Below are 18,738 nucleotides of genomic sequence, written 5' to 3'. Positions count from 1 at the left end.
CTTGGTAGTTGGCCATACACTGTGCTTGTTGATTTACATACCTTGACCCCTTTGGTCCTCAGGACATTCCTGGGGTATAGATGGTATTACCACATTATACAGATCAGAGAACTGAGGCTCAGAGAGGCAAACTAACTTGCCTGTGGGTACTTAGTTGTCAGTGGTCCTGTAGATGATTAATGGTAGAGCCAGGGTTAATGGAACTCCTAACATGCTTGCGCTTCCATTCCTTTCTACATCTTCTGTGGAAGAGCTTTGTAACTATAAGGAGACCTCAGATAAAAGGTGTTACTATCATTTGAATTTCTGGCTACAAAGTATCCAGGTTTTTTGGTGATGGCAATACCACTACTGCTACTACTATTATTGAACTTACAACTTACTCTGTGTCAGGTTCTGGTATAAACACTGTACCAAGTCATTTACTCTTACAGTGACTTATGAGTTAGCTACTGTTTATTCCATTTTATTTCATTTTTATTTTTAATTTTAGAGAGCATGCAACTGAGGACGAAGGGCGGAGGAAGGGAGGGAGGGAGGGAGAGAGAGAGAGAGAGAGAGAGAGAGAGAGAGAGAGAGAGAAAATCCCAAGCAGGCTCCACACTCAGCAAGAGCCTGATGTGGGGCTCGATCTCATGGGATCATGACCTGAGCCTAAATCAAGAGTTGGACACTCAACTGACTGGGCCACCCAGGCACTCCTGCTTTATCCCATTTTATAGTTGAGAAGATTGAGACACTGAGAGGTTATGTAGCTTCCTTAAGGTCACACAGCTAATTAAATGATAGGACTAGATTAGAAGTCAGGCAGTTTATCTTTAACCACTGAGAGCAGTGCTCTTAACCACTTTGCTCTGCTACTTCATGTGTAGGTTGTCATGCTGAAGAATTGTTTTAATTAAGCTTTTATGTGATACTTAGCATAATAAGTAATTCTTTATGTGTCACCAGAGATTTTTAAATCAAATATTCATTGAGTATCTACTGTGCAGGTCACCGTGGGGGTTAAAGGAAAGTATTCATGGAGTGTGAAAGGCAGACCTTAAAATCATTCCTGTAGCTTTGATAAGTTCCTCAAAATTTAGAAGGCATCTGCACTTCTCATATATGTGTTATTGTTGTAATTTTTTTTTTAATGTTTATTCTTTGAGATACAGCCAGAGTGTGAGCAGGGGAGGGTCCGAGAGAGAGGGAGACACAGAATCTATAGCAGGCTCCAGTCTCTGAGCTGTTAGCACAGAGCCGGATGCAGGGCTCAGACTTATGAACCATGAGATCATGGCTTGAGCCGAAGTTGGGCGCTTAATGACTGAGCCACCCAGGCACCCCATTGTAATTTTAACGAGTGCCAAATAACACAAAGTGCTAGAATAGTTGGAGAGTGGAGAGAAATGATGAGTTGTGGGTAGAGATACTGTGTGTTGAGGTAATGAGGGAGAGCTTTCAGGATATTCTGAGGAGGTACACTTTTCAAGTGTAAAAGCTTTGTCTTGTGTAGAGTTTTGGTTAAGGTATAGTTCAATAAAGGATAGTAACTTGGTTACTAAGTTACTTAAGTACACTTGATATTTAAAAATAAAATAACAAAACTTTTGAAAACTCCTGGCTAGCTAATTTCTCCTTTTCTCTACTGATCTCCTTAGCTTTGCTAGGTAGTACTTTTTTTTTTCTCTTTTATTCTTCCAGGGCACTGAGTAAATGCCTCTATTTTGATATTTATTAGTTTTGGTATTCATACTGTCCTGTAAGTTTTGTTGACCTTGAGTTCCCTTCCTCTAGCGTGCACATGCTTTGAAGGCAGGACTTAAGTTATCCTAGCCCATTTTATAGCGTTTGAACTGGGCCTGGTATACCTGTAGGTGCTGGGCTGTGTTTGGTGATGGGTGTCAGTGGAGGAATGTCGGGATGTATTGAAAGTCATCTAGCAGTAGTAATGGAAATGTGTTCAGAGTGAGAACTGTGTGGGCTAAGGGGAGGAAGAGAGGGATACTTCCAACAGGTAGCATTAACTTGCTCTCTGTGTTTTTCTCTTCTGCTTTCCCTTTCAGTTTACAACAAATGAGGCAGTTTCATAAGCTTCAGCTGTATCTAGTCATGGTTAGAAAGAAGTGATTTATCTTAGAATATCAGCAACACAAAATTAGATAGCTATAGCCATAAGCTGAGATTACTTAGATCAGAGGAAAAGAATGAAAATTTCTGTAGTTAACAGGATTGTAAACATAAGCATAATGGAAGTTAATAGAATTCTACATATATGAATTGACAATCTAGTATAAAGGAAATCTATGGAAGAATGTGAGAGTACCTTAGAAGTTTATAGGAGCATACAAATGATAGCTTTGAACCAATTGAGTGCATTGTAATTCTATGTGTCCAGATAATAGTATTGAGTATTTGGGGGCACCTGGTTGACACATCAGGGTAAAATATAAAAAACAAAAACAAAATAAATTCAAAAGGCAATAAGTAAATGTGCATTAATTTCCTTTTAGGAAAAGAATTATATTTGATCCCTAGACATCAGAAAGAAAAACTTGTTTTCCCTTTTCTTTCCTTTTTTTTAAGTTTATTTATGTGTTTTGAGAGAGAGTGTGTGAACGAGTGGGGGAGGGGCAGAGAGAGAATTCCAAGCAGGCTCCCCCCTGTCAGCGTAGAGCCCCATTTGGGTCTCCATCTCATGAACCTTGGGAACATGACCTGAGCCAGGATCAAGGGTCAGGTGCTTAACTGACTAAGCCACCCAGGCCCCCGAGAGAAAATGATTTATATATAAATAACATACTGTTATATCTATATCTATCTATATATATGTAAATAACATACTGTTTTGGTCTTTTTCCTTATTTATATAGTGTTTGAATAAATTTGAAAGCTCTCTAATTAATGGAGAATTTCAAATAAGTAGTTGCAAAAATGTAATGGATCTCAAAGTTCCTGTCATTTAACCCCAGTAGTCAGCAAGAAGAGTCAGTCCTGCCACATCTGTTTCTCTCCTTCTTGTATTATTTTGAGCAAATTCCAGGCATTGTATACTTTCATCTGTAAATATTTCAGTATGTTTTTTTAAAGCGTGAAGGGCAGTTAGCTACAATACTGTTATACACTTAAAAAAAAAATAACAATAGGGGTGTCTGGGTGGCTTGGTACATTAAGCATCCTACTCTTGATTTCAGCTCAGGTCATGATCTCCTGGTTCATGAGTTCGAGCCCTGTGTTGGGCTCTATGGTGACAGCACAGAGCCTGCTTAGTATTCTCTTTCTCTCCTCCTCTGCCCCTCTCCTACTCATGTGTGTACTCTCTCTCTCTCAAAAATAAATATTAAAAAAATAAAAATAAATTAACAATAATTCCTTTGTATCAAATATCCACACATTTTTGAGTACATAATAAGGCCGCTATAATAAAATCAAGTCTCTTTATTTTTATTTATATGCTTCCTTCATTCCCCTAAGTTCTATAAGAAGCTAAATAAGTATTTTATTTTTTATTTTTATTTTTATTTTTTTTTATTTTTTAATATATGAAATTTACTGTCAAATTGGTTTCCATACAACACCCAGTGCTCATCCCAAAAGGTGCCCTCCTCAATCCCCATCACCCACCCTGCCCTCCCTCCCACCCCCCATCAACCCTCAGTTTGTTCTCAGTTTTTAACAGTCTCTAATGCTTTGGCTCTCTCCCACTCTAACCTCTTTTTTTTTTTTTTCCTTCCCCTCCCCCATGGGTTTCTGTTATGTTTCTCAGGATCCACATAAGAGTGAAACCATATGGTATCTGTCTTTCTCTGTATGGCTTATTTCACTTAGCATCACACTCTCCAGTTCCATCCATGTTGCTACAAAAGGCCATATTTCATTTTTTCTCATTGCCACGTAGTATTCCATTGTGTATATAAACCACAATTTCTTTATCCATTCATCAGTTGATGGACATTTAGGCTCTTTCCATAATTTGGCTATTGTTGAGAGTGCCGCTATAAACATTGGGGTACAGGTGCCCCTATGCATCAGTACTCCTGTATCCCTTGGATAAATTCCTAGCAGTGCTATTGCTGGGTCATAGGGTAGGTCTATTTTTAATTTTCTGAGGAACCTCCACACTGCTTTCCAGAGCGGCTGCACCAATTTGCATTCCCACCAACAGTGCAAGAGGGTTCCTGTTTCTCCACATCCTCTCCAGCATCTATAGTCTCCTGATTTCTTCATTTTGGCCACTCTGACTGGCGTGAGGTGGTATCTGAGTGTGGTTTTGATTTGTATTTCCCTGATAAGGAGCGACGTTGAACATCTTTTCATGTGCCTGTTGGCCATCCGGATGTCTTCTTTAGAGAAGTGTCTATTCATGTTTTCTGCCCATTTCTTCACTGGGTTATTTGTTTTTCGGGTGTGGAGTTTGATGAGCTCTTTATAGATTTTGGATACTAGCCCTTTGTCCGATGTGTCATTTGCAAATATCTTTTCCCATTCCGTTGGTTGCCTTTTAGTTTTGTTGGTTGTTTCCTTTGCTGTGCAGAAGCTTTTTATCTTCATAAGGTCCCAGTAATTCACTTTTGCTTTTAATTCCCTTGCCTTTGGGGATGTGCCGAGTAAGAGATTGCTACGGCTGAGGTCAGAGAGGTCTTTTCCTGCTTTCTCCTCTAAGGTTTTGATGGTTTCCTGTCTCACATTCAGGTCCTTTATCCATTTTGAGTTTATTTTTGTGAATGGTGTGAGAAAGTGGTCTAGTTTCAACCTTCTGCATGTTGCTGTCCAGTTCTCCCAGCACCATTTGTTAAAGAGACTGTCTTTTTTCCATTGGATGTTCTTTCCTGCTTTGTCAAAGATGAGTTGGCCATACGTTTGTGGGTCTAGTTCTGGGGTTTCTATTCTATTCCATTGGTCTATGTGTCTGTTTTTATGCCAATACCATGCTGTCTTGATGATGACAGCTTTGTAGTAGAGGCTAAAGTCTGGGATTGTGATGCCTCCTGCTTTGGTCTTCTTCTTCAAAATTACTTTGGCTATTCGGGGCCTTTTGTGGTTCCATATGAATTTTAGGATTGCTTGTTCTAGTTTCGAGAAGAATGCTGGTGCAATTTTGATTGGGATTGCATTGAATGTGTAGATAGCTTTGGGTAGTATTGACATTTTGACAATATTTATTCTTCCAATCCATGAGCAGGGAATGTCTTTCCATTTCTTTATATCTTCTTCAATTACCTGCATAAGCTTTCTATAGTTTTCAGCATACAGATCTTTTACATCTTTGGTTAGATTTATTCCTAGGTATTTTATGCTTCTTGGTGCAATTGTGAATGGGATCAGTTTCTTCATTTGTCTTTCTGTTGCTTCATTGTTAGTGTATAAGAATGCAACTGATTTCTGCACATTGATTTTGTATCCTGCAACTTTGCTGAATTCATGTATCAGTTCTAGTAGACTTTTGGTGGAGTCTATCGGATTTTCCATGTATAATATCATGTCATCTGCAAAAAGCGAAAGCTTGACTTCATCTTTGCCAATTTTGATGCCTTTGATTTCCTTTTGTTGTCTGATTGCTGATGCTAGAACTTCCAGCACTATATTAAACAGCAGCGGTGACAGTGGGCATCCCTGTCGTGTTCCTGATCTCAGGGAAAAAGCTCTCAGTTTTTCCCCGTTGAGGATGATGTTAGCTGTGGGCTTTTCATAAATGGCCTTTATGATCTTTAAGTATGTTCCTTCTATCCCGACTTTCTCAAGGGTTTTTATTAAGAAAGGGTGCTGGATTTTGTCAAAGGCCTTTTCTGCATCGATTGACAGGATCATATGGTTCTTCTCTTTTTTTTTGTTAATGTGATGTATCACGTTGATCGATTTGCGAATGTTGAACCAGCCCTGCATCCCAGGAATGAATCCCACTTGATCATGGTGAATAATTCTTTTTATATGCTGTTGAATTCGATTTGCTAGTATCTTATTAAGAATTTTTGCATCCATATTCATCAGGGATATTGGCCTGTAGTTCTCTTTTTTTACTGGGTCTCTGTCTGGTTTAGGAATCAAAGTAATACTGGCTTCATAGAATGAGTCTGGAAGTTTTCCTTCCCTTTCTATTTCTTGGAATAGCTTGAGAAGGATAGGTATTATCTCTGCTTTAAATGTCTGGTAGAACTCCCCTGGGAAGCCATCTGGTCCTGGACTCTTATTTGTTGGGAGATTTTTGATAACCGATTCAATTTCTTCGCTGGTTATGGGTCTGTTCAAGCTTTCTATTTCCTCCTGATTGAGTTTTGGCAGAGTGTGGGTGTTTAGAAATTTGTCCATTTCTTCCAGGTTGTCCAATTTCCTGGCATATAATTTTTCATAGTATTCCCTGATAATTGTTTGTATCTCTGAGGGATTGGTTGTAATCATTCCATTTTCATTCATGATTTTATCTATTTGGGTCATCTCCCTTTTCTTTTTGAGAAGCCTGGCTAGAGGTTTGTCAATTTTGTTTATTTTTTCAAAAAACCAACTCTTGGTTTCGTTGATCTGCTCTACAGTTTTTTTAGATTCTATATTGTTTATTTCTGCTCTGATCTTTATTATTTCTCTTCTTCTGCTGGGTTTAGGCTGCCTTTGCTGTTCTGCTTCTATTTCCTTTAGGTGTGCTGTTAGATTTTGTATTTGGGATTTTTCTTGTTTCTTGAGATAGGCCTGGATTGCAATGTATTTTCCTCTCAGGACTGCCTTCGCTGCATCCCAAAGCGTTTGGATTGTTGTATTTTCATTTTCGTTTGTTTCCATATATGTTTTAATTTCTTCTCTAATTGCCTGGTTGACCCACTCATTCGTTAGTAGGGTGTTCTTTAACCTCCATGCTTTTGGAGGTTTTCCAGACTTTTTCCTGTGGTTGATTTCAAGCTTCATAGCATTGTGGTCTGAAAGTATGCATGGTATAATTTCAATTCTTGTAAACTTATGAAGGGCTGTTTTGTGACCCAGTATATGATCTATCTTGGAGAATGTTCCATGTGCACTCGAGAAGAAAGTATATTCTGTTGCTTTGGGATGCAGAGTTCTAAATATATCTGTCAAGTCCATCTGATCCAATGTATCATTCAGGGCCCTTGTTTCTTTATTGACTGTGTGTCTAGATGATCTATCCATTTCTGTAAGTGGGGTGTTAAAGTCCCCTGCAATGACCACATTCTTATCAATAAGGTTGCTTATGTTTATGAGTAATTGTTTTATATATCTGGGGTCTCGGGTATTTGGCGCATAGACATTTATAATAGTTAGCTCTTCCTGGTGGATAGACCCTGTGATTATTATATAATGCCCTTCTTCATCTCTTGTTACAGCCTTTAATTTAAAGTCTAGTTTGTCTGATATAAGTATGGCTACTCCAGCTTTCTTTTGGCTTCCAGGAGCGTGATAAATAGTTCTCCATCCCCTCACTCTCAATCTAAAGGTGTCCTCAGATCTAAAATGAGTCTCTTGTAGACAGCAAATAGATGGGTCTTGTTTTTTTATCCATTCTGATACCCTATGTCTTTTAGTTGGCGCATTTAATCCATTTACATTCAGTGTTATTATAGAAAGATATGGGTTTAGAGTCATTGTGATGTCTGTATGTTTTATGCTTGTAGTGATGTCTCTGGTACTTTGTCTCACAGGATCCCCCTTAGGATCTCTTGTAGGGCTGGTTTCGTGGTGACAAATTCCTTCAGTTTTTGTTTGTTTGGGAAGACCTTTATCTCTCCTTCTATTCTAAATGACAGACTTGCTGGATAAAGGATTCTCGGCTGCATATTTTTTCTGTTTAGCACACTGTAGATATCGTGCCAAGCCTTTCTGGCCTGCCAAGTTTCAAAGGAGAGATCAGTCATGAGTCTTATAGGTCTCCCTTTATATGTGAGGGCACGTTTATCCCTTGCTGCTTTCAGAATTTTCTCTTTATCCTTGTATTTTGCCAGTTTCACTATGATATGTCGCACAGAAGATCGATTCAAGTTACGTCTGAAGGGAGTTCTCTGTGCCTCTTGGATTTCAATGCCTTTTTCCTTCCCCAGTTCAGGGAAGTTCTCAGCTATAATTTGTTCAAGTACCCCTTCAGCACCCTTCCCTCTCTCTTCCTCCTCTGGGATACCAATTATGCGTATATTATTTTTTTTTAGTGTATCACTTAGTTCTCTAATTTTCCCCTCATACTCCTGGATTTTTTTATCTCTCTTTCTTTCAGCTTCCTCTTTCTCCATAACTTTATCTTCTAGTTCACCTATTCTCTCCTCTGCCTCTTCAAGCCGAGCCATCGTGGATTCCATTTTGTTTTGCAATTCGTTTAAAGCGTTTTTCAACTCCTCGTGACTGTTCCTTAGTCCCTCGATCTTTGTGGCAAGAGATTCTCTGCTGTCCTGTATACTGTTTTCAAGCCCAGCGATTAATTTTATGACTATTATTCTAAATTCACTTTCTGTTATATTATTTAAATCCTTTTTGATCAGTTCATTAGCTGTTGTTATTTCCTGGAGATTCTTCTGAGGGGAATTCTTCCGTTTGGTCATTTTGGAGAGTCCCTGGCGTGGTGAGGACCTGCAGTGCACTTCCCCTGTGCTGTGGTGTATAACTGGAGTTAGTGGGCGGGGCCACAGTCCGACCCGATGTCTGCCCCCAGCCCACTGCTGGGGCCACAGTCAGACTGGTGTGTGCCTTCTCTTCCCCTCTCCTAGGGGCGGGATTCACTGTGGGGTGGCGTGTCCCGTCTGGGCTACTTGCACACTGCCAGGCTTGTGTTGCTGGGGATCTGGCGTATTAGCTGGGGTGGGTAGGCAAGGTGCACGGGGGCTGGAGGGGCAGGCTTAGCTCGCTTCTCCTTAGGTGATCCACTTCAGGAGGAGCCCTGTGGCAGCGGGAGGGAGTCAGATCCGCTGCCGGAGGTTTGGCTCCGCAGAAGCACAGAGTTGGGTGTTTGCGCGGAGCGAGCAAGTTCTCTGGCAGGAACTGGTTCCCTTTGGGATTTTGGCTGGGGGATGGGCGGGGGAGATGGCGCTGGCGCCTTTGTTCCCCGCCAAGCTGAGCTCTGCCGTCCGGGGGCTCAGCAGCTCTCCCTCCCTTTGTCCTCCAGCCTTCCCGCTTTCCGAGCAGAGCTGTTAACTTATGACCTCCCAGACGCTAAGTCGCGCTTGCTGTCGGAACACAGTCTGTCCGGCCCCTCCGCTTTTGCCAGCCAGACTCGGGGGCTCTGCTTGGCCGGCGAGCCGCCCCTCCGCCCCGGCTCCCTCCCGCCAGTCCGTGGAGCGCGCACCGCCTCGCCGCCCTTCCTACCCTCTTCCGTGGGCCTCTAGTCTGCGCTTGACTCCGGAGACTCCCTTCTGCTAATCCTCTGGCGGTTTTCTGGGTTCTTTAGGCAGGTGTAGGTGGAATCTAAGTGATCGGCAGGACGCGCTGTGAGCCCCGCGTCCTCCTACGCCGCCATCTTCCGGAACCCCCTATCTAAATAAGTATTTTAAACCCCACATAGCAAAATAGAGGAGGAAGTGTTGATAGCAAAGAGAATGTGGGAAGAAAGAATAGAAAGAACACATCGCAATAGCAAATGCTTATTTTAGCAGCTGTGCATTAGAGAAACTTTAGTTTTCCCTTTCTGAAAGTAAGTACAAGATTAAACTGTGTTCTTGTTTAGATTGTTCACTTACTTATGGTTGGGTGAGACCTGCCCTAGAGTGCATCTGTCTTGATCTACCATTTATCTGAATCTAGCCTTTCCCCCCCATCAGTTTTATCTTTTAAGTGATTCTTGGATGTAGTGGAGTCAGGTGTCAGAATCAGACACACCAGGATTGAATCCTAGCTGTTATTTATTGACATGTTTGATCTGGATGAAATTAATTATTCTCTCTGAGCCTCAAGTTCTTTTTCTGTAAAAAAAAAAAAAAAAAAAAAAAGATACGAGGGGCGCCGGGGTGGCTCAGTCAGTTAAGTGTCCGACTTCGGCTCAGGTCATGATCTCACAGTCTGAGTTTGAGCCCCGCATCGGGGCTCTGTGCTCATGGCTCAGAGCCCGGAGCCTGCTTCGGATTCTGTGTCTCCCTCTTTCTCTCTTCCCCTTCACTGCTCTTTCTCTCTCTCTCTCTCTCAAAATAATAATAAACATTAAAAAAACTAAAAAAGTAAGAACCAGTTCAAAGGGTTGGTGTGAGGAATAACTGGAATAATGTATATAATGTGTTTGTGTGTATCACACATGTAGAGTATAGGTGTGTATGTGTGTAATGTGTATGTGCATGTATGTGTATATAAATACAAATGACGGTGTCCTGAAGGTTTCTCATGTGTGTGTATATATATGTGTGTGTACTTCCATTCCTTCCAATATCAAAGTATCGAGATTGACATTAGATCAGACCTTTGTAATCTCTTGGCTAGCCTGTTGCAGTAACCTCTTGACCAGTTGCCTCTAGTCTCTTCTCTCTAGTTAAAGTCCTTATTGCCTTGGGAATTATTTTTTCTAATCTACACTAACTGCACTAATCTTTACTACATCAAAGTGTATCTACACTTGGTAAAATGTAGATCTGACCATCTCTCCAGGATAAACTACAAGCAGCATTTTCCATGTTAAATGAAGCTTTTAATGATCTGTCACATATCTGCCTCTCTAGCCTGATGTTCTGTCCTTCTCTTCTTTGTTAGTTTCATTAGTGCCAGACTGTTATTCCCTGACTGTCCTGTATTATTGCCCTGCCTTGTCGACCTATTGAATTCCTACACAGGGTTTAAAATTTTATTTTTTATGTTATATTTTATTTACATTTTATAACTTATATTACTTATAACTTATATTTTACTTCTCCTGAAACATTTCCTTCCCTCCCCCAGCCCTCAGGGTAATCATTTAGTGGCTCACAACAGGCTGTGTACCTTCTCTTTAGTCCCATTTCATTGCACCATTCTTAGAACTTGGTGCCAGGATTTGCCCCGAGGAGTTGAAGCTGGCAATCATCCTTCCATTCCAAATAGAATAGACACAATTGATAAAAAAAACTTATTAAATACACTAATATTATATATGGATAAATGTATTTAATAAATAAAATTTAAATATTGGTGGTTTTTAAGGAAGTGACGATGGAATTTGTAACACTTTAATTCGTTATACACTGTTGAGATAGCAATCTAATTTTTAATGACAGGCTGTTTCTTCCATAATTCATGCTGAATTGAGTCATTTGGGAATTACTAAAAGCATCTGTACCTTCCTCCCTGCTTTCCATCCTCCAGCAGTCTTTCAGTAAGTTGAAAGAGGAAAATAATACAGATGTAAGCATTTCTGTATGTTATATACAGTATATATAGTATAATATAATAGATGCTTGCTTTGTTGAGGAAGAACATTTAGAACAGTATGCCTATAATTTAACAATACTAAAAAAATTTTTTTTTTAACGTTTATTTATTTTTGAGACAGAGCATGAACGGGGGAGCGTCAGAGAGAGAGAGGGAGGCACAGAATCTGAAACAGGCTCCAGGCTCTGAGCTGTCAGCACAGAGCCTGACGCGAGGCTTGAACTCACGAACTGTGAGATCATGACCTGAGCCGAAGTGGGACGCTTAACCGACTGAACCACCCAGGCGCCCCGAACAATATTTTTAAACCAAACAAAACAACCGTTGTTTTTTTTTTTTTTTCTCTTGATGATGTTTGTGCTGATATTTGGCAAGTATTAGATTAACACTTGTTAATTCTTCCCATCAGAAAGTCAGAATCTGGTCTTCCTTCTGGCCTACAGATACACTCACCCACCACCTTATAATCAGGATCATTGGTTCCAATTCCATCGCTAAATAGATGAAGATATTGGGGCTCAGAGAAGTTTAATTCACCTGCCCAAGTTTGCAGGTGTAAGTTAGAGGTTGATCAAAGCTAAGACTTGAACTTTCTTCTTTAGGTACTGGTGTTTCTGTTCTGCTGTGGTGCATATAGCTTGGAGGAATTTTAGTAAATATAGAATTAAAATTATTTAATTTTCAGATATTAAATTGGTCTAAAAAAGATTAAAATTACAGCCTTAAAGTTTTCTTTCCTTAGAGGTAAATCTTTTGTTTCTTGTTAAGTAAGTCAAATAAGGGGAATATGCTTTTTGTGAGAAAATGGATTTTATTTGTTCTTTTGGACTATAATAGAAATTGAGTTTCTTGATTTCGTTTAAATTGTGTATGTATATCCATTTTATCCAAGTGCTTTAGTTTTTAATTGAAAATATTGTAGCAGCAATTCATCTTAGTTTCTTGAGTTATTCTAGGGATGTTTTTTATTTTCAGTTAGAAAATTCACTCCAAATAGAAAAAAGAATTTTTATGACAAGTTACTGGAAATTTTCTAGGCATTTATTAAATACGTTAATACATATGAACTTTTTAGCAACAATATCTGACACAGAGTTAACTTTAAATATTGGCTGCTGTTTTAGCTGTGATAATACTGACTTCTAAAAAGAAGAAATAACATGAAATACATATGGCTAATCAGAAATAAACTGTTTTGGGGTGTGTTGGTGGCTAAGTTGGTTGAGTATCTGGCTCTTGGTTTTGGCTCAGGTCATGATCTTGCTGTTCGTGGGTTTGAGCCCTGGGTTGGGCTCTGTGCTGACAGTAGGGAGCCTGCTTGGAATTCTCTCTCTCTCCCTCTCAAAATAAATAGAGAAGGGGAGAGAGAGAGAGAGAAGAGAGAGAGAATGAATATGAATGAGTGGGAGAGGGGCAGAGAGAGAGGGAGAGACAGAATCTGAAGCAGCCTCCAGGCTCTGAGCTGTCAGCACAGAGCCCAACACTGGGCTCAAACTCATGAACTGCGAGATCGTGACCTGAACCGAAGTCGGCTGCTTAACCGACTGAGCCACCCAGGCACCTCTTTAAATGTTTATTTTTGAGGGAGGGAGGGACAGAGAGAGAGAGGGAGAGGGAGGGAGGGAGGGAGGAAGGGAGGGAGGGAGGGAGAGAGAGAGAGAGAGAGAGAGAGAGAGAGAGTGAGTTAGTTGCAAGCGAGGGAGGGGCAGAGAGAGAGGGAGAGAGAGAATCCCAAGCAGGCTCTGAACTGTCAGCAGTGAGCCCAGTGTGGGACTGGAACTCGTGAACCATGAGTTCATGACCTGAACTGAAGTGGGATGCTTAACTGACTGAGCGACCCAGGTGCCCTAAGCTTCCATATATTTTAAAGAGCAAAAGATTTTCAGACCAGTGTGATTGGTGGCTGATTACTAGCTAAGTTACATTTTATGGAAATTGTACATGCTTGAAAAAGGCACTGAATTTAATCTTAAAATAATCTTTTTCAGAAGTGACTTGAATTTAAACAAAGTTTAAATGTATCCTCCAGAACGAAAACTTGTAGGTAGATGCCCTGCCCAAGGGTGCTGTCCCAAGTGTTATGTACGTTTCTTTTATTTCTCAGCATATAAGGTAGAAAACCCAGGCACAGATTTCCAGATGAGAAACCTAGGCACGGGTTGGCCCAATAATTTGACGGAAGTGAATTCAAACCTGCCTCTCTTTGAGACTTGCATTTTATGTTCGTTACTTTTGTTTCAGTTTATAGTCTATTCTGCTTTGCTTTCACACCTCAGACATGCCTGAAAAGCCCTTCAAAGAGCTTTATCTTTCTCATTAGTTTCTTGTTCTTTGGGTCTTTTCTTCGGCTTTACTTTTTCTGGAAGTCTTTCTTGTGATTCATTTGCCCCCTCCTCTCTGGTCTCTTAATACCCTTTGTGTCTTCTGTGGCATTTATTACACTGTATCATTGCTTCTACTTGGCAGTCTCCTACTTTCTTCAGACTATTTGGGAGCAGAGACAATTTTTCATCTTCTTTCCCCAGAGCCTGACACATAGCAGGCCCTCAAAATACTTGTTGAAAGAATAGCTGAAATAGTATGTATATAGGTCAGAAAAATAAGATGGATGTTGCAGGGATGATGGATTTTATTCCAACATAAGAAACATTTTTACTCAAACAGTCTAACACTGGAATGGCAAAGCAGTTCAACTGGTGGTAGTATGTTGTGGTTAAGAGCTCGGAGTCTGGAGTTCAACAGATGGAGGTCTTCGTCCTGGCTGTCTTAAGCTGCAGTGTCTTTATAAATGCACTGGAACTACACTTGATATTTAGTGAGTGCTCAAAAAATACTAGCTGCTATTCTGAGAGAAACTGCCCTACCATCCTATATGATTGGGACTGGTAGTTGGATGGCTCAGAGTCCCGTTCCCTCCTTCTCCCTCTGGGTTATTTTGAAGCAAATCCAAGTAATTTTCAGTACATATATCTAAAAGGTAAGGATTTTTTTTTTATATAACCATAATATCATTATCCCTAAAAATTGACAGTAATTCATAACATCAGTAATATCCAGTGCTCAAGTTTCCTTGTTTGTCTCATAATTTTGTTTTCTAGTTGGCTTTATTCAAAAATTCAAACAAGATCCTCACATTGTATTTAGTTATATCTGTTAATTCTCTTTAAATTTGTAAGTTCCTTCTACCTTTTTTTTTTTTTCTATTTTATTGAAAAAACCAGGTGGTTTGCCTAGTAGAGTTTCCCAAAGTCTAGATTTTGCTGTTTTGTCCCTGTGGTGTTATTTAACATGTTTGTTTTTTTTCTGTGAAGACCTACCTACAGGCTTGATTTGTTTGGGATCCCCCCCCTTTTTTTTGAGGGTGGCAAGAATGCTTCATGGATGGTGGTGCTGTCCATTTCTTACTTCACCACATAATCCCATAATGTCTTAATTTCTTTTTGTGATAAGATGTCATCAGTGAGTTCAGGTCCTGTTGTTCTGATCCACTAACTGTAAAGTTCCCCACATAGCTTTTTACCTTATGGCTTTAATAGCTATTCATTATTGATGCCTAGACCCATTTTATTAGGATTGCAAATTCATATTTATTAAATGGAATTCTTTTAAAAAGAGCGTTTTCTCATAAACTGTTTAGTTCTCTGATGTACAAGAAAATCAGGGTAAGTACCTGATTCTTTATTTTACCAGTTTTCAAAATAATGAATCGGCTCCCTAGCACCAATCAAAGGGGATCAGTGAGATTTTGTTTTTATTTATGATCATGAGTTTCATAAATTTAAAAATATTTTTGTTTTCGTTCCTTACAGATAATATCTTTTTGATGTTCAGGTTGTCTCATCTTTGGTGAGTGGGAATCCTTTTGATGCCACTCCAGTAGTCTTTGATGGGCTTCTTGCTTCCTGGATTAACAGGATGTTCCAGGGTCTTTTTGTACGTTACTGCCCTTGGCCTGGAAATCAGCCATTCCTCTGAGGAGCCCTCGTTCTTTTTTTTGTAGGAAATGGTATTACTCTGGGCATTACTCATTGCTCCTGAGTGGTTACTGTTGTTACACCACCTTAGTGGATACATTTAGGAATTTTTGTTTTAATAGAAATTTTTTTTCTGATTTTTCTGATTCAAATGTAGAACTTCAGAGTTTTTGCTTCTTTGATTTTATATTTATAGCTCTTCTCATGTGCTGAAAATCTTAATTCTGAATGACATTAGCATAATAACTTATTTGCCTGGTATTATATAAAATAGTTTCAGAATAGGGATATCAACATTACTAATACGATTACTGAAAATAGTTTATAACTCTTTTCACATTTTTTATCTTTAGAATATATTCTGTATAGTTTTAATGTTTTAAAATCATTTGCAGTAGCTCTTTTCTATGTTGGTAAGCCACCATCTCAGTACATAGCCTGAATCATTTGTTTTATTTTTAGAGATTCTTTTTTAAAATTTAATCTTGTTTTTTTGTTTATGTGGTTCCAAGGTCAAATTCAAATACAAGGCAAAATCCGTTTGGAAAAGTCTAGTTTTCATGCCTATCTCCTCTTCCTATTATCTCCCTCTTCCTATAGATAACCATTTCTATTAGGTTTTGGTTTATCCTTCCACTTTTAAAATATAAGTATGTATACATAGTAATACATCTATATGTCATATAGACATAGAAATTAATTTGTATTTTCTCCGTTTTTAGGTAAAAGGTAGCTTCCTGTGCATAGTTATTTATTTTGTTTTTTAATGTTACTGTAGCCTCAAAATCCCCTCATAGCAGTATGTAGATATTATTTATTTTTTACAGCTGCATAGTGCTTCATTATGAGCATGTACATTATTAGCTCATTCAGTCTTTTGCTGTAACAAGACTTTTGCTAATGTTGCTAGCCTTATGTATTTATCTGTTCTTTTTTATTTTGCCAGTTTATCTTTGGAATAAAGCCCTAAAAGTAGGCATGTTGGGTCATAGGTTTAATGAATATGTCATTTTGCCAGATATTGTCAAATTTTCCTCAATAGGGTTTGTACCATGTTGCATTTCCAGAAATGCAAATGCTTTCACATTCTATGATTCCATGAACTTCCAAGGTGTAAAGACATGAATTAAAGGTATATGGGATGGTTGAAAGAAAGTATCAAATGGTTACCCAGAAAATGTCGAAAGGTTAATGAGAAAACCTGTTTTCTGCTTAAAAGTGAGTGTGATTAGTAAACCGTATTCAAATGAAAATGAAATTTTCAGGGTTAATGTTTGTTTGGTATATGTATGTATTATGAATAAGGAATGAAAATATTCTTTTGGATGAAAAATAGTAAGTATTAAACACTTTAAATTCCTTGTTAATAGGACCTTTCATTTGGTGTAGTGAATATTTTGGGTGAAAAAACAAGAATTAGTTTCATTTTGAAGACTAAAATTATTATTTGCTACAACAGAGAAAACACTGGATTTGAAATTTGGCAGTTGCAGATATAATAGCTATAGCTTTCATTGTCCGTATATATCTTTGAAGGTTTGTGACATGTTGTAATTGCACTTTCGAGAGATTATATTAGGTCACCTGTCTTCTTTGCCAATTTTACTGCGGCCTTTTTGTTTTCTACTTGTCTTGTTTCAAACATTTTTTAAAGGATATAAAAGTATAATTTTTCAGTTTAATGAAATTTTCTGTATTTTATGAAGAAATTAGGTACTATATTGGTGCTTGCGTTTGAGAAATTTGGTAGGGTATCACTCACGATTATCAAAGTTTTATTGTAGGAAGGAAAAAATTGGGAAGAGGTGTTGGGCTCAGATCATAGAAGACTTGGTTTCCAGGCTGTTTAGTTTGGACTGTATTCTGTAGATAGTGGAAAACTAATAAAGGATTTATGAGTTCTTTCACATTCAAGTGAAAAATTTGAGTGGTACAGTTTTTAGTTTTAATGTAAACTTTGTGATATAATTGAGTGGTTATATGAAATATTTTTTGATTATGTAGATGCAGAAGTATACATGTTATTGTTAATGGCCAGTTATGGTAACAAATGTTTTTTGAGGCCATACTGTGTACCAAGTACATAGTACACCACTAAGTACTTTATTTGGATTGTCCCCATTAATCCTTACAGCACCTTGGAGAATGGAGACAATGTTGTCATTCTCATTCTCATCCTATCAGAGGAGAAATTTAAATTTTTTTAAATGTTTATTTATTTTGAGAGAGAGGGAGAGCAGGGAAGGTGCAGAGAGTGAGGGAGAGAGAGAATCGCAAGCAGGCTCTGAGTTGTCAGCACAGAGCTTGACGTGGGGCTTGATCCCACGAACCATGAGATCATGACCTGAGCAGAAATCAGCCTCTGATGCTTAACCAGCTGTGCCACCCAGGCACCCCAGGAGAAATTGAAGGCTTAGAGAAATGCAACACATTATCCTAGATTGGATCCTGGATCTATAAATAAAGCCATTATTGGGACAATCAGTGAAATTTGACTGGGGCCTGTTGAATAGATTGTAATATCAATCAGTGTTAATTTCCTGATTTTGATGGTTTTGTGGTTAGACAGGAAAATGTCCTTGCATTTAAGATACATATATTGAGATATTAAGCAGTAATGGGCATCATGTCTGAAACCTATTCTCAAGTGGTTCCAAAGTGTTAACAGTTTCATAATCTGGGTAAAAGGTATATGAAAATTCTGCAGCTCTTACCTGAACTTGAATTTATCAGTTGATCCTTGACCAACATGACTTTGAACTGGACGGGTTCACTTTATGTGGGGTTTTTTTTTTTTGGATAAACACAATACAGTACTATAAATGTATTTTCTTTTCCTTATGGTTTTAATATTTTCTTTTCTCTAGCTTTATTGTAAGAACACAATATATAATACATATAAGTACAAAATATATGTTAATTGACTGTTTATGTTATCATTACGGTTTCTGGTCAAGAGGAGGCTAACAGTAGTTAAGATGTTGTGGAGTTAAAAGTTACATGTGGATTTTCAGCAGTTGGTGCCCCAACCACAGTGTTGTTCAAAGGTCAACTATATAGTATAGTGTATACATCTCATTTTAAGTGTGAGTATATATGTATATATGTGTGTGTATATATATATAAAGATATATATAGATATGTATATAGATATACATACATGTATATAGATATATATAAAGATATATATAGATATGTATATAAATCTTTACGTATATATATCTTTATATATATACACACACATACATACACATATCTTTACTGCATCTTCTGTTTACTCTAACCAATATCATATGATAGAAAAGTTAAAAATATCAAAGAAATTTTTATTTATTCCTCATTGTTACTTATTAAATTACTCACTTTGACAACATTAGCTATAACTTTCAAGTTTATTCCAAATCAGATTGTTTGTATTTTGTAATATTTATGCTCTGAGATCCCTTAATAAATGTTAAGTGATAATAGT

The 18,738-nt window shown here is 38.3% G+C and overlaps 1 protein-coding gene across 5 annotated transcripts in view; it reads left to right on the top strand.

Annotated features, from left to right (window-relative positions):
* The window catches only part of RAB3IP (RAB3A interacting protein), a 146,015-nt gene that overhangs the window by 96,644 nt on the left and 30,633 nt on the right, over positions 1-18,738 (top strand). The gene's annotated exons all lie outside the window — the stretch shown is intronic.

This window comes from Panthera pardus, unplaced genomic scaffold (genome assembly GCF_024362965.1).
Source record: "Panthera pardus isolate Hobbes unplaced genomic scaffold, ASM2436296v1 HiC_scaffold_6, whole genome shotgun sequence".
Lineage (NCBI taxonomy): Eukaryota > Metazoa > Chordata > Mammalia > Carnivora > Felidae > Panthera > Panthera pardus.
Note: the sequence above shows the minus strand (reverse complement) of the source record. Positions and strands in the feature narration are given on the sequence as shown.